Raw genomic sequence first — 16,029 nt, 5'->3', positions numbered from 1 at the left:
CACATTCAACAATAGCAAAAGTCTATGACTGACAAGAGAACATTTCACATTAAATCATAGGAAAGTCTATGACTGACAAGAGAACATTTCACATTCAACTATAGGAAAAGTCTATGACTGACAAGAGAACATTTCACATTCAACTATAGGAAAGTATGACTGACAAGAGAACATTTCACATTTAACAAAAGGAAAGATCTAGGACTGACAAGAGAACATTTCACATTCAGCAATAGCAAAAGTCTATGACTGACAAGAGAACATTTCACATTAATTCATAGAAAAGTCTATGACTGACAAGAGAACATTTCACATTCAACTACAGGAAAAGTCTATGACTGACAAGAGAACATTTCACATTCAACAATAGGAAAAGTCAATGAGTGACAAGATAACATTTCACATTCAACTATAGGAAAGTATGACTGACAAGAGAACATTTCACATTCAACCATAGGAAAAGTCTATGACTGAAAAGAGAACATTTTACATTCAACTATAGGAAAAGTCTATGACTGACAAGAGAACATTTCGCATTCAACAAAAGGAAAGGTCTATGACTGGCAAGAGAACATTTCACTTTCAACAATAGCAAAAGTCTATGACTGACAAGTGAACATTTCACATTAAATCATAGAAAAGTCTATGACTGACAAGAGAACATTTCACATTCAAGCATAGGAAAGTACATGACTGACAAGAGATAATTTCACATTCAACAATAGGAAAAGTCTATGACTGACAAGAGAACATTTCACATTCAACAACAACAAAAGTCTATGACTGACAAGAGAACATTTCACATTCAACAATAGCAAACGTCTATGACTGACAAGAGAACATTTCACATTAAATCATAGGAAAGTCTATGACTGACAAGAGAACATTTCACATTCAACTATAGGAAAAGTCTATGACTGAGAAGAGAACATTTCACATTCAACTATAGGAAAGTATGACTGAAAAGAGAACATTTCACATTCAACAATAGCAAAAGTCTATCACTGACAAGAGAACTTTTCAATGTCAAGCATAGTTAAGTACATGAATGACAAGAGAACATTTCACATTCAACTATAGGAAAAGTCTATGACTGTCAAGAGAACATTTCACATTCAACAATTGGAAAGGTCTATGACTGACAAGAAAACATTTCACATTCAACAATAGCAAAAGTCTATGACTGACAAGAGAACATTTCACATTCAACAATAGCAAAAGTCTATGACTGACAAGAGAACATTTCACATTAAATCATAGGAAAGTCTATGACTGACAAGAGAACATTTCACATTCAACTATAGGAAAAGTCTATGACTGACAAGAGAACATTTCACATTCAACTATAGGAAAGTATGACTGACAAGAGAACATTTCACATTCAACCATAGGAAAAGTCTATGACTGAAAAGAGAACATTTTACATTCAACTATTGGAAAAGTCTATGACTGACAAGAGAAGATTTCGCATTCAACAAAAGGAAAGGTCTATGACTGACAAGAGAACATTTCACATTCAACAATAGCAAAAGTCTATGACTGACAAGAGAACATTTCACATTAAATCATAGAAAAGTCTATGACTGACAAGAGAACATTTCACATTCAACTATAGGAAGAGTCTATGACTGACAAGAGAACATTTCACATTCAAGCATAGGAAAGTACATGACTGCCAAGAGATAATTTCACATTCAACAATAGGAAAAGTCTATGACTGACAAGAGAACATTTCACATTCAACAATAACAAAAGTCCATGACTGACAAGAGAACTTTTCACATTCAACAATAGCAAACGTCTATGACTGACAAGAGAACATTTCACATTAAATCATAGGAAAGTCTATGACTGACAAGAGAACATTTCACATTCAACTATAGGAAAAGTCTATGACTGACAAGAGAACATTTCACATTCAACTATAGGAAAGTATGACTGACAAGAGCACATTTCACATTCAACCATAGGAAAAGTCTATGACTGAAAAGAGAACATTTTACATTCAACTATAGGAAAAGTCTATTACTGACAAGAAAACATTTCACATTCAACATAAGGAAAGGTCTATGACTGACAAGAGAACATTCCACGTTCAACTATAGGAAAGTATGACCGACAAGAGAACATTTCACATTCAACAATAGGAAAGGTCTATGACTGACAAGAGAACATTTCACATTCAAGCATAGGAAAGTACATGACTGACAAGAGAACATTTCAGATTCAACAATAGCAAAATTCTATGACTGACAAGAGAACATTTCACATTCAACAATAGCAAACGTCTATGACTGACAAGAGAACATTTCACATTCAACTATAGGAAAAGTCTATGACTGACAAGAGAACATTTCACATTCAGCTATAGGAAAGTATGACTGACAAGAGAACATTTCACATTCAACCATAGGAAAAGTCTATGACTGAAAAGAGAACATTTTACATTCAACTATAGGAAAAGTCTATGACTGACAAGAGAACATTTCACATTCAACAAAAGGAAAGGTCTATGACTGACAAGAGAACATTTCACATTCAACAATAGCAAAAGTCTATGACTGAGAAAAGAACATTTCACATTCAACTATAGGAAAAGTCTATGACTGACAAGAGAACATTTCACATTCAACAATAGGAAAAGTCAATGAGTGACAAGATAACATTTCACATTCAACTATAGGAAAGTATGACTGACAAGAGAACATTTCACATTCAACTATAGGAAGAGTCTATGACTGACAAGAGAACATTTCACATTCAAGCATAGGAAAGTACATGACTGACAAGAGATAATTTCACATTCAACAATAGGAAAAGTCTATGACTGACAAGAGAACATTTCACATTAAATCATAGGAAAGTCTATGACTGACAAGAGAACATTTCACATTCAACTATAGGAAAAGTCTATGACTGACAAGAGAACATTTCACATTCAACTATAGGAAAGTATGACTGACAAGAGCACATTTCACATTCAACCATAGGAAAACTCTATGACTGAAAAGAGAACATTTTACATTCAACTATAGGAAAAGTCTATGACTGACAAGAAAACATTTCACATTCAACAAAAGGAAAGGTCTATGACTGACAAGAGAACATTCCACGTTCAACTATAGGAAAGTATGACTGACAAGAGAACATTTCACATTCAACAATAGGAAAGGTCTATGACTGACAAGAGAACATATCACATTCAAGCATAGGAAAGTACGTGACTGACAAGAGAACATTTCACATTCAACAATAGCAAAATTCTATGACTGACAAGAGAACATTTCACATTCAACAATAGCAAACGTCTATGACTGACAAGAGAACATTTCGAATTAAATCATAGGAAAGTCTATGACTGACAAGAGAACATTTCACATTCAACTATAGGAAAAGTCTATGACTGACAAGAGAACATTTCACATTCAACTATAGGAAAGTATGACTGACAAGAGAACATTTCACATTCAACCATAGGAAAAGTCTATGACTGAAAAGAGAACATTTTACATTCAACTATAGGAAAAGTCTATGACTGACAAGAGAACATTTCACATTCAACAAAAGGAAAGGTCTATGACTGACAAGAGAACATTTCACATTCAACAATAGCAAAAGTCTATGACTGAGAAGAGAACATTTCACATTCAACTATAGGAAAAGTCTATGACTGACAAGAGAACATTTCACATTCAACAATAGGAAAAGTCTCTGACTGACAAGAGAACATTTCACTTTCAACTATAGGAAAGTATGACTGACAAGAGAACATTTCACATTCAACAAAAGGAAAGGTCTATGACTGACAAGAGAACATTTCACATCCAACAATAGGAAAAGTCTAGGACTGACAAGAGAACATTTCACATTCAACAATAGCAAAAGTCTATGACTGACAAGAGAACATTTCACATCAAGAATAGGAAAGTCTATGACTGACGAGAGAACATTTCACATTCAAGCATAGGAAAGTACATGACTCACAAGAGATCATTTCACATTCAACAATAGGATACGTCTACGACTGACAAGAGAACATTTCACATTCAACTATAGGAAAAGTCTATGACTGACAAGAGAACATTTCACATTCAACAATTGGAAAGGTCTGTGACGGACAAGAGAACATTTCACATTCAGCAATTGCAAAAGTCTATGACTGACAAGAGAACATTTCACATTCAACAATGGGAAAAGTCTATGACTAAGAAGAGAACATTTCACATTAAATCATCGGAAAGTCTATGACTGACATTAGAACATTCCACATTCAACTATAGGAAAAGTCTATGACTGAGAAGAGAACATTTTATATTCAACTATAGTAAAGTATGACTGATAAGAGAACATTTCACATTAAATCTTAGAAATGTCTATGACTGACAAAAAAACATTTCACATTCACCTACAGGAAAAGTCTATGACTGACAAGAGAACATTTCACATTCAACTATAGGAAAATATGACTGACAAGAGAACATTTCACATTCAACAATAGGAAAAGACATTGAGTGACAAGATAACATTTCACATTCAACTATAGGAAAGTATGACTGACAAGAGAACATTTCACATTCAACCATAGGAAAAGTCTATGACTGAAAAGAGAACATTTTACATTCAACTATAGGAAAAGTCTATGACTGACAAGAGAACATTTCACATTCAACAAAAGGAAAGGTCTATGACTGACAAGAGAACATTTCACATTCAACAATAGCAAAAGTCTATGACTGAGAAGAGAACATTTCACATTCAACTATAGGAAAAGTCTATGACTGACATGAGAACATTTCACATTCAACAATAGGAAAAGTCTATGACTGACAAGAGAACATTTCACTTTCAACTATAGGAAAGTATGACTGACAAGAGAACATTTCACATTCAACAAAAGGAAAGGTCTATGACTGACAAGAGAACATTTCACATCCAACAATAGCAAAAGTCTATGACTGACAAGAGAACATTTCACATTCAACAATAGCAAAAGTCTATGACTGACAAGAGAACATTTCACATCAAGAATAGGAAAGTCTATGACTGACGAGAGAACATTTCACATTCAAGCATAGGAAAGTACATGACTCACAAGAGATCATTTCACATTCAACAATAGGAAACGTCTACGACTGACAAGAGAACATTTCACATTCAACTATAGGAAAAGTCTATGACTGACAAGAGAACATTTCACATTCAACAATTGGAAAGGTCTGTGACGGACAAGAGAACATTTCACATTCAGCAATTGCAAAAGTCTATGACTGAGAAGAGAACATTTCACATTCAACAATAGGAAAAGTCTATGACTGACAAGAGAACATTTCACATTAAATCATAGGAAAGTCTACGACTCACAAGAGAACATTCCACATTCAACTATAGGAAAAGTCTATGACGGAGAAGAGAACATTTCACATTGAACTATAGGAAAGTATGACTGACAAGAGAACATTTCACATTAAATCTTAGAAATGTCTATGACTGACAAGAAAACATTTCACATTCAACTACAGGAAAAGTCTATGACTGACAAGAGAACATTTCACATTCAACTATAGGAATGTATGACTGAAAAGAGAACATTTCACATTCAACAATAGCAAAAGTCTATGACTGACTTGAGAACTTTTCACTGTCAAGCATAGGAAAGAACGTGAATGACAAGAGATAATTTCACATTCAACAATAGGAAAAGTCTATGACTGACAAGAGAACATTTCACATTCAACTATAGGAAAAGTCTATGACTGACAAGAGAGCATTTCACATTCAACAATTGGAAAGGTCTATGACTGACAAGAGAACATTTCACATTCAACAATAGCAAAAGTCTATGACTGACAAGCGAACATTTCACATTCAACAATAGCAAAAGTCTATGACTGACAAGAGAACATTTCACATTAAATCATAGCAAAGTCTATGACTGACAAGAGAACATTTCACATTCAACAATAGGAAAAGTCTATGACGGAGAAGAGAACATTTCACTTTCAACTATAGGAAAGTATGACTGACAAGAGAACATTTCACATTCAACAAAAGGAAAGGTCTATGACTGACAAGAGAACATTTCACATCCAGCAATAGCAAAAGTCTATGACTGACAAGAGAACATTTCACATTCAAGCATAGGAAAGTACATGACTGACAAGAGAACATTTCACATTCAACAATAGCAAAAGTCTATGACTGACAAGAGAACATTTCACATTCAACAATAGCAAACGTCTATGACTGACAAGAGAACATTTCGAATTAAATCATAGGAAAGTCTATGACTGACAAGAGAACATTTCACATTCAACTATAGGAAAGTATGACTGACAAGAGAACATTTCACATTCAACCATAGGAAAAGTCTATGACTGAAAAGAGAACATTTTACATTCAAGTATTGGAAAAGTCTATGACTGACAAGAGAACATTTCACATTCAACAAAAGGAAAGCTCTATGACTGACAAGAGAACATTTCACATTCGACAATAGCAAAAGTCTATGACTGAGAAGAGAACATTTCACATTCAACTTCAGGAAAAGTCTATGACTGACAAGAGAACATTTCACATTCAACAATAGGAAAAGTCTATGACTGACAAGAGAACATTTCACTTTCAACTATAGGAAAGTATGACTGACAAGAGAACATTTCACATTCAACAAAAGGAAAGGTCTATGACTGACAAGAGAACATTTCACATCCAACAATAGCAAAAGTCTATGACTGACAAGAGAACATTTCGCATTCAACAATAGCAAAAGTGTATGACTGACAAGAGAACATTTCACATCAAGAATAGGAAAGTCTATGACTGACTATAGAACATTTCACATTCAAGCATAGGAAAGTACATGACTCACAAGAGATCATTTCACATTCAAGAATAGGAAACGTCTACGACTGACAAGAGAACATTTCACATTCAACTATAGGAAAAGTCTATGACTGACAAGAGAACATTTCACATTCTACAATTGGAAAGGTCTGTGACGGACAAGAGAACATTTCACATTCAGCAATTGCAAAAGTCTATGACTGACAAGAGAACATTTCACATTCAACAATAGGAAAAGTCTATGACTGACAAGAGAACATTTCACATTAAATCATAGGAAAGTCTATGACTAACAAGAGAACATTCCACATTCAACTATAGGAAAATTCTATGACTGAGAAGAGAACATTTCACATTCAACTATAGGAAAGCATGACTGACAAGAGAACATTTCACATTAAATCTTAGAAATGTCTATGACTGACAAGAAAACATTTCACATTCAACTACAGGAAAAGTCTATGACTGACAAGAGAACATTTCACATTCAACTTTAGGAAAGTATGAGTGACAAGAGAACATTTCACATTCAACAATAGGAAAAGTCAATGAGTGACAAGATAACATTTCACATTCAACTATAGGAAAGTATGACTGACAAGAGAACATTTCACATTGAACCATAGGAAAAGTCTATGACTGAAAAGAGAACATTTTACATTCAATATAGGAAAAGTCTATGATTGACAAGAGAAGATTTCGCATTCAACAAAAGGAAAGGTCTATGACTGACAAGAGAACATTTCACATTCAACAATAGCAAAAGTCTATGACTGACAAGAGAACATTTCACATTAAATCATAGAAAAGTCTATGACTGACAAGAGAACTTTTCACATTCAACTATAGGAAAAGTCTATGACTGACAAGAGAACATTTCGCATTAAATCATGGGAAAGTCTATGACTGACAAGAGAACATTTCACATTCAACTATAGGAAAAGTCTATGACTGAGAAGAGAACATTTCACATTCAACTATAGGAAAGTATGACTGAAAAGAGAACATTTCACATTCAACAATAGCAAAAGTCTATCACTGACAAGAGAACTTTTCAATGTCAAGCATAGTTAAGTACATGAATGACAAGAGAACATTTCACATTCAACTATAGGAAAAGTCTATGACTGTCAAGAGAACATTTCACATTCAACAATTGGAAAGGTCTATGACTGACAAGAAAACATTTCACATTCAACAATAGCAAAAGTCTATGACTGACAAGAGAACATTTCACATTCAACAATAGCAAAAGTCTATGACTGACAAGAGAACATTTCACATTAAATCATAGGAAAGTCTATGACTGACAAGAGAACATTTCACATTCAACTATAGGAAAAGTCTATGACTGACAAGAGAACATTTCACATTCAACTATAGGAAAGTATGACTGACAAGAGAACATTTCACATTCAACCATAGGAAAAGTCTATGACTGAAAAGAGAACATTTTACATTCAACTATTGGAAAAGTCTATGACTGACAAGAGAAGATTTCGCATTCAACAAAAGGAAAGGTCTATGACTGACAAGAGAACATTTCACATTCAACAATAGCAAAAGTCTATGACTGACAAGAGAACATTTCACATTAAATCATAGAAAAGTCTATGACTGACAAGAGAACATTTCACATTCAACTATAGGAAGAGTCTATGACTGACAAGAGAACATTTCACATTCAAGCATAGGAAAGTACATGACTGCCAAGAGATAATTTCACATTCAACAATAGGAAAAGTCTATGACTGACAAGAGAACATTTCACATTCAACAATAACAAAAGTCCATGACTGACAAGAGAACTTTTCACATTCAACAATAGCAAACGTCTATGACTGACAAGAGAACATTTCACATTAAATCATAGGAAAGTCTATGACTGACAAGAGAACATTTCACATTCAACTATAGGAAAAGTCTATGACTGACAAGAGAACATTTCACATTCAACTATAGGAAAGTATGACTGACAAGAGCACATTTCACATTCAACCATAGGAAAAGTCTATGACTGAAAAGAGAACATTTTACATTCAACTATAGGAAAAGTCTATTACTGACAAGAAAACATTTCACATTCAACATAAGGAAAGGTCTATGACTGACAAGAGAACATTCCACGTTCAACTATAGGAAAGTATGACCGACAAGAGAACATTTCACATTCAACAATAGGAAAGGTCTATGACTGACAAGAGAACATTTCACATTCAGCTATAGGAAAGTATGACTGACAAGAGAACATTTCACATTCAACCATAGGAAAAGTCTATGACTGAAAAGAGAACATTTTACATTCAACTATAGGAAAAGTCTATGACTGACAAGAGAACATTTCACATTCAACAAAAGGAAAGGTCTATGACTGACAAGAGAACATTTCACATTCAACAATAGCAAAAGTCTATGACTGAGAAGAGAACATTTCACATTCAACTATAGGAAAAGTCTATGACTGACAAGAGAACATTTCACATTCAACAATAGGAAAAGTCTATGACTGACAAGAGAACATTTCACATTCAACTATAGGAAAGTATGACTGACAAGAGAACATTTCACATTCAACAAAAGGAAAGGTCTATGACTGACAAGAGAACATTTCACATCGAACAATAACAAAAGTCTATGACTGACAAGAGAACATTTCACATTCAACAATAGCAAAAGTCTATGACTGACAAGAGAACATTTCACATCAAGAATAGGAAAGTCTATGACTGACGAGAGAACATTTCACATTCAAGCATAGGAAAGTACATGACTCACAAGAGATCATTTCACATTCAACAATAGGATACGTCTACGACTGACAAGAGAACATTTCACATTCAACTATAGGAAAAGTCTATGACTGACAAGAGAACATTTCACATTCAACAATTGGAAAGGTCTGTGACGGACAAGAGAACATTTCATATTCAGCAATTGCAAAAGTCTATGACTGATAAGAGAACATTTCACATTCAACAATAGGAAAAGTCTATGACTGACAAGAGAACATTTCACATTAAATCATAGGAAAGTCTACGACTCACAAGAGAACATTCCACATTCAACTATAGGAAAAGTCTATGACGGAGAAGAGAACATTTCTCATTGAACTATAGGAAAGTATGACTGACAAGAGAACATTTCACATTAAATCTTAGAAATGTCTATGACTGACAAGAAAACATTTCACATTCAACTACAGGAAAAGTCTATGACTGACAAGAGAACATTTCACATTCAACTATAGGAATGTATGACTGAAAAGAGAACATTTCACATTCAACAATAGCAAAAGTCTATGACTGACAAGAGAACTTTTCATTGTCAAGCATAGGAAAGAACATGAATGACAAGAGATAATTTCACATTCAACAATAGGAAAAGTCTATGACTGACAAGAGAACATTTCACATTCAACTATAGGAAAAGTCTATGACTGACAAGAGAGCATTTCACATTCAACAATTGGAAAGGTCTATGACTGACAAGAGAACATTTCACATTCAACAATAGCAAAAGTCTATGACTGACAAGAGAACATTTCACTTTCAACAATAGCAAAAGTCTATGACTGACAAGAGAACATTTCACATTAAATCATAGCAAAGTCTATGACTGACAAGAGAACATTTCACATTCAACAATAGGAAAAGTCTATGACGGAGAAGAGAACATTTCACTTTCAACTATAGGAAAGTATGACTGACAAGAGAACATTTCACATTCAACAAAAGGAAAGGTCTATGACTGACAAGAGAACATTTCACATCCAACAATAGCAAAAGTCTACGACTGACAAGAGAACATTTCACATTCAACAATAGCAAAAGTCTATGACTGACAAGAGAACATTTCACAGCAAGAATAGGAAAGTCTATGACTGACTATAGAACATTTCACATTCAAGCATAGGAAAGTACATGACTCACAAGAGATCATTTCACATTCAAGAATAGGAAACGTCTACGACTGAGAAGAGAACATTTCACATTCAACTATAGGAAAAGTCTATGACTGACAAGAGAACATTTCACATTCTACAATCGGAAAGGTCTGTGACGGACAAGAGAACATTTCACATTCAGCAATTGCAAAAGTCTATGACTGAGAAGAGAACATTTCACATTCAACAATAGGAAAAGTCTATGACTGACAAGAGAACATTTCACATTAAATCATAGGAAAGTCTATGACTGACAAGAGAACATTCCACATTCAACTATAGGAAAATTCTATGACTGAGAAGAGAACATTTCACATTCAACTATAGGAAAGCATGACTGACAAGAGAACATTTCACATTAAATCTTAGAAATGTCTATGACTGACAAGAAAACATTTCACATTCAACTACAGGAAAAGTCTATGACTCACAAGAGAACATTTCACATTCAACTATAGGAAAGTATGAGTGACAAGAGAACATTTCACATTCAACAATAGGAAAAGTCAATGAGTGACAAGATAACATTTCACATTCAACTATAGGAAACTATGACTGACAAGAGAATATTTCAGATTGAACCATAGGAAAAGTCTATGACTGAAAAGAGAACATTTTACATTCAACTATAGGAAAAGTCTATGACTGACAAGAGAAGATTTCGCATTCAACAAAAGGAAAGGTCTATGACTGACAAGAGAACATTTCACATTCAACAATAGCAAAAGTCTATAACTGACAAGAGAACATTTCACATTAAATCATAGAAAAGTCTATGACTGACAAGAGAACATTTCACATTCAACTATAGGAAAAGTCTATGACTGACAAGAGAACATTTCAGATTAAATCAATGGAAAGTCTATGACTGACAAGAGAACATTTCACATTCAACTATAGGAAAAGTCTATGACTGAGAAGAGAACATTTCACATTCAACAATAGCAAAAGTCTATGACTGACAAGAGAACTTTTCACTGTCAAGCATAGTTAAGTACATGAATGACAAGAGATAATTTCACATTCAACAATAGGAAAAGTCTATGACTGACAAGAGAACATTTCACATTCAACTATAGGAAAAGTCTATGACTCTCAAGAGAACATTTCACATTCAACAATTGGAAAGGTCTATGAATGACAAGAAAACATTTCACATTCAACAATAGCAAAAGTCTATGACTGACAAGAGAACATTTCACATTCAACAATAGCAAAAGTCTATGACTGACAAGAGTACATTTCACATTAAATCATAGGAAAGTCTATGACTGACAAGAGAACATTTCACATTCAACTATAGGAAAAGTCCATGACTGACAAGAGAACATTTCACATTCAACTATAGGAAAGTATGACTGACAAGAGAACATTTCACATTCAACCATAGGAAAAGTCTATGACTGAAAAGAGAACATTTTACATTCAACTATTGGAAAAGTCTATGACTGACAAGAGAAGATTTCGCATTCAACAAAAGGAAAGGTCTATGACTGAGAAGAGAACATTTCACATTCAACAATAGCAAAAGTCTATGACTGACAAGAGAACATTTCACATTAAATCATAGAAAAGTCTATGACTGACAAGAGAACATTTCACATTCAACTATAGGAAAAGTCTATGACTGACAAGAGAACATTTCACATTAAATCATAGGAAAGTCTATGACTGACAAGAGAACATTTCACATTCAACTATAGGAAAAGTGTATGACTGAGAAGAGAACATTTCACATTAAATCCTAGAAATCTCTATGACTGACAAGAGAACATTTCACATTCAACTATAGGAAAGTATGACGGAAAAGAGAACATTTCACATTCAACAAAAGCAAAAGTCTATGACTGACAAGAGAACTTTTCACTGTCAAGCATATGAAAGTACATGAATGACAAGAGATAATTTCACATTCAACAATAGGAAAAGTCTATGACCGACAAGAGAACATTTCACATTCAACAATTGGAAAGGTCTATGACTGACAAGAGAACATTTCACATTCAACAATAGCAAAAGTCTATGACTGACAAGAGAACATTTCACATTCAACAATAGCAAAAGTCTATGACTGACAAGAGAACATTTCACATTAAATCATAGGAAAGTCTATGACTGACAAGAGAACATTTCACATTCAACTATAGGAAAAGTCTATGACTGACAAGAGAACATTTCACATTCAACTATAGGAAAGTATGACTGACAAGAGAACATTTCACATTTAACAAAAGGAAAGATCTAGGACTGACAAGAGAACATTTCACATTCAGCAATAGCAAAAGTCTATGACTGACAAGAGAACATTTCACATTAATTCATAGAAAAGTCTATGACTGACAAGAGAACATTTCACATTCAACTACAGGAAAAGTCTATGACTGACAAGAGAACATTTCACATTCAACAATAGGAAAAGTCAATGAGTGACAAGATAACATTTCACATTCAACTATAGGAAAGTATGACTGACAAGAGAACATTTCACATTCAACCATAGGAAAAGTCTATGACTGAAAAGAGAACATTTTACATTCAACTATAGGAAAAGTCTATGACTGACAAGAGAACATTTCGCATTCAACAAAAGGAAAGGTCTATGACTGGCAAGAGAACATTTCACTTTCAACAATAGCAAAAGTCTATGACTGACAAGTGAACATTTCACATTAAATCATAGAAAAGTCTATGACTGACAAGAGAACATTTCACATTCAAGCATAGGAAAGTACATGACTGACAAGAGATAATTTCACATTCAACAATAGGAAAAGTCTATGACTGACAAGAGAACATTTCACATTCAACAACAACAAAAGTCTATGACTGACAAGAGAACATTTCACATTCAACAATAGCAAACGTCTATGACTGACAAGAGAACATTTCACATTAAATCATAGGAAAGTCTATGACTGACAAGAGAACATTTCACATTCAACTATAGGAAAAGTCTATGACTGGCAAGAGAACATTTCACATTCAACTATAGGAAAGTATGACTGACAAGAGAACATTTCACATTCAACCATAGGAAAAGTTTTTGACTGAAAAGAGAACATTTTACATTCAACTATAGGAAAAGTCTATGACTGACAAGAGAACATTTCACATTCAACAAAAGGAAAGGTTTATGACTGACAAGAGAACATTCCACATTCAACTATAGGAAAGTATGACTGACAAGAGAACATTTCACATTCAACAATAGGAAAGGTCTATGACTGACAAGAGAACATTTCACATTCAAGCACAGGAAAGTACATGACTGACAAGAGAACATTTCACATTCAACAATAGCAAAAGTCTATGACTGACAAGAGAACATTTCACATTCAACAATAGCAAACGTCTATGACTGACAAGAGAACATTTCGAATTAAATCATCGGAAAATCTATGACTGACAAGAGAACATTTCACATTCAACTATAGGAAAGTATGACTGACAAGAGAACATTTCACATTCAACCATAGGAAAAGTCTATGACTGAAAAGAGAACATTTTACATTCAACTATAGGAAAAGTCTATGACTGACAAGAGAACATTTCACATTCAACAATAGGAAAAGTCTATGACTGACAAGAGAACATTTCACTTTCAACTATAGGAAAGTATGACTGACAAGAGAACATTTCACATTCAACAAAAGGAAAGGTCTATGACTGACAAGAGAACATTTCACATCCAACAATAGCAAAAGTCTATGACTGACAAGAGAACATTTCACATTCAACAATAGCAAAAGTCTATGACTGACAAGAGAACATTTCACATCAAGAATAGGAAAGTCTATGACTGACGAGAGAACATTTCACATTCAAGCATAGGAAAGTACATGACTCACAAGAGATCATTTCACATTCAACAATAGGAAACGTCTACGACTGACAAGAGAACATTTCACATTCAACTATAGGAAAAGTCTATGACTGACAAGAGAACATTTCACATTCAACAATTGGAAAGGTCTGTGACGGACAAGAGAACATTTCACATTCAGCAATTGCAAAAGTCTATGACTGAGAAGAGAACATTTCACATTCAAAAATAGGAAAAGTCTATGACTGACAAGAGAACATTTCACATTAAATCATAGGAAAGTCTACGACTCACAAGAGAACATTCCACATTCAACTATAGGAAAAGTCTATGACGGAGAAGAGAACATTTCACATTGAACTATAGGAAAGTATGACTGGCAAGAGAACATTTCACATTAAATCTTAGAAATGTCTATGACTGACAAGAAAACATTTCACATTCAACTACAGGAAGAGTCTATGACTGACAAGAGAACATTTCACATTCAACTATAGGAAAGTATGACTGAAAAGAGAACATTTCACATTCAACAATAGCAAAAGTCTTTGACTGACAAGAGAACTTTTCACTGTCAAGCATAGGAAAATACATGAATGACAAGAGATAATTTCACATTCAACAATAGGAAAAGTCTATGACTGACAAGAGAACATTTCATGTTCAACTATAGGAAAAGTCTATGACTGACAAGAGAACATTTCACATTCAACAATTGGAAAGGTCTATGACTGACAAGAGAACATTTCACATTCAACAATAGCAAAAGTCTATGACTGACAAGAGAACATTTCACATTCAACAATAGCAAAAGTCTATGACTGACAAGAGAACATTTCACATTAAATCATAGGAAAGTCTATGACTGACAAGAGAACATTTCACATTCAACTATAGGAAAAGTCTATGACTGACAAGAGAACATTTCACATTCAACTATAGGAAAGTATGACTGACAAGATAACATTTCACATTCAACCATAGGAAAAGTCTATGACTGAAAAGACAACATTTTACATTCAACTATAGGAAAAGTGTATGACTGACAAGAGAACATTTCACATTTAACAAAAGGAAAGATCTAGGACTGACAAGAGAACATATCATATTTAACAAAAGGAAAGATCTAGTACTGACAAGAGAACATTTCACATTCAACAATAGGAAAAGTCAATGACTGACAAGAGAACATTTCACATTAAATCATAGGAAAGTCTATGACTGACAAGAGAACATTTCACATTCAACTATAGGAAAGTATGACTGACAATTGAACATTTCACATTCAACCATAGGAAAAGTCTATGACTGAAAAGAGAACATTTTACATTCAACTATAGGAAAAGTCTATGACTGACAAGAGAACATTTCACATTCAACAAAAGGAAAGGTCTATGACTGACAAGAGAACATTTCACAT

The sequence above is a fragment of the Sinohyriopsis cumingii genome, chromosome 14 (assembly GCF_028554795.1).
Source record: "Sinohyriopsis cumingii isolate HCF-2022 chromosome 14, ASM2855479v2, whole genome shotgun sequence".
Lineage (NCBI taxonomy): Eukaryota > Metazoa > Mollusca > Bivalvia > Unionida > Unionidae > Sinohyriopsis > Sinohyriopsis cumingii.
Note: the sequence above shows the minus strand (reverse complement) of the source record.